This window comes from Aulonocara sp. 'chitande type north' Nkhata Bay, linkage group LG14 (genome assembly GCF_057382095.1).
Source record: "Aulonocara sp. 'chitande type north' Nkhata Bay isolate Kocher_YH1m ecotype deep benthic linkage group LG14, A_spYH_male_GT1.1, whole genome shotgun sequence".
In the NCBI taxonomy this organism is placed as follows: Eukaryota; Metazoa; Chordata; class Actinopteri; order Cichliformes; family Cichlidae; genus Aulonocara; species Aulonocara sp. 'chitande type north' Nkhata Bay.
In genome coordinates, this window is record NC_141357.1 from 39992564 (window position 1) to 39994943 (window position 2380).

The following is a 2380-nucleotide window of genomic DNA, read 5'->3' on the forward strand; positions in this document are numbered from 1 at the left end:
TTGTTTTAATTCTTTTATTGTCCTATTATTGTTTTATACTGTTAGTATTGTATTACATTTTTGCTTTTTAATGCCATTTTTATATTGTTAACCACTTTGTGCAGCATCAGCTGTTTGAAATGTGCTATAGAAATAAACTTGACCTTGACCTTGACCACCATCAGCACAGCTGAGTGTGCATTGAGTGTCTCCAAAGTCTCCCTTATTTGATAGTTAGTAGTTAGTAAGCCCATGAGGTGATGAGTGATTGCAGATGAACAGTGAAGCAAGTTGCAGGTGAGTTGAGTACTGTTCCAGGAAAAACAAACTGGGCACACAAGAACACCACAGTTAGAATATGACGAGGCCATGCACAACCCCCTGACCCTGAAGAGAACTGAACACCAGAGGCCACACGCCCTGAGGATAACTATGTGTCATCCCCAAAAGAAGGAAGAGGGAGGCACACGGTGGAGCCTTCATAGCCAAAGGTCAAGAGGCCCAAAGGACCAGAGCCAACGGGCAACTGGCAGTGGTGGGTCATCCCTGCATGAGCAGGACAGGGCCATTATCCCTCAGATCCTCCAGAACAGCCTAGCACCAGCTGTTAGAGCAGAAAATCCGGGCTCACAAAAGTATGAGAATAGCAACACTACCTTCAGTGCCACTGTGTGAAGTTCTGGGTATTCTCCCCTTTAATCTGAAGGAAACAATAGGTTGGGATGTGAATAGAGCATTTTACTTCTACATACATTTCCTTGATGTTGTAAGTTTGTGGTTAATTTAATACTCTCAGTAAAATAAATAGCAAAGAACAATCCGGTAGGCCTACATTTATCTCTCCCCTCTGTCTTCCTCTAGGTACGTGGCAGTGCTGAACTGTGCTGCTGTGGGATAGAGGAAATACAATTAATTTGAGGTTGAATATTTACCAAATTTAGAGTAAAAAAAACTTCTGAACTAATCTCTCTCTCTCTCTCTCTCTCTCTCTCTCTCTCTAGGAAGATTTATAAGAAGCTGAAGCAGTGTTTCAGCTCAGTGGGGACAGGGCTATGGGACATTTTGTTAGTTATTTCTAAACTAAACCTTTAATTGACATTGTTATGTTCTTTCCCTGACAATGAATTGCTTTAGTATTATAACACTCACTCATCCTCAGGTGAGCTTAATGTGTAAGGTGCATGTGGTGTCAGTGCAGTCCAGTTTCAAGAAAAGGTAAATTATTTATTGATGTGAACCAGTCAATTGTTCTAAATCCAAAGAACAATCATGATAAACACCACACAGGTCTCCTTTTTCACCCTTACTGGCTATTTTGACACAGGACATGTAACTAACTTGTGCTTCTTTGTTATTCTTGCTTTATATTTTTTCATTGTAGGTTCCAATGTCCTGCTGATTGTGGTTATCTGTGTGAACAGAAGCTTACATGAACCTATGTACATGTTTCTGTGCAGCCTGTTTGTGAATGAGCTGTATGGTAGTACAGGGCTGTTTCCGTCCCTCCTGGTTCAGATCCTCTCTGATGTTCACACTGTTTCTACCAGTATCTGTTTCCTGCAGGTTTTCTGTGTACATTCATATGGGGCTGTAGAATATTTAAATTTAGCCATCATGTCTTACGACAGGTACCTTGCTATCTGCTGTCCTCTGCAATACAACACACATATGACATCAAAAAAAATCGCCATACTTATAGCTGCAACGTGGTTCTATCCTTGTTTTGCAATGGTTGTCTTGCTATCTTTAACTTCACCTTTGCAGTTCTGTGGAAACACAATTTATAAAGTATACTGTGACACACACTCTGTTGTGAAGTTGGCATGCTCAGACACCACTGTGATCAACTTGTATGGCCTCCTTGCTACTTTTAGCACAATCTTTGGTGCTTTGCTTTTCATTCTTTACACCTACATGAAGATTCTGCTGGTTTGTTTTTCTGGTTCTGATCAGACGAGACAGAAGGCTATCAGTACCTGCACACCTCACCTGGCTTCCATATTGAACTTTTCCTTTGGAGCCAGCTTTGAAATTTTACAGAGCAGATTTAATATGAAAAATGTGCCAAACATGCTGCGCATATTTTTATCATTATATTTTCTTACATGCCAGCCGCTCTTCAATCCTGTGATGTACGGCCTGAAAATGACCAAAATCCGCAACATCTGTAAAAGTCTGATAACAAACACACACCTCTGAAATAACAGTTATTGACCATTTTTAAGCCTATATGTGTATGGTGTATTACTTTTCTTCTCTTACAAATTCTGCCTCTGAATTGTAATTTTCAGAACACCTCCACCAATCCACTACAGTTGGGTAATATTAGACATTTAGGTATACATTTTCCACCAGGCTCTCAGACTTGAATTACATTCCCCTACTGAAAATGTTAGAGGAT

At 40.2% G+C, this 2380-nt stretch overlaps 1 pseudogene; it reads left to right on the forward strand.

Moving 5' to 3' along the window:
• The first annotated feature begins 1075 nt into the window (after window positions 1-1075).
• On the forward strand, window positions 1076-2110 carry LOC147315282 (olfactory receptor 4B13-like; annotated as a pseudogene).
• Window positions 2111-2380: the final 270 nt, after the last annotated feature.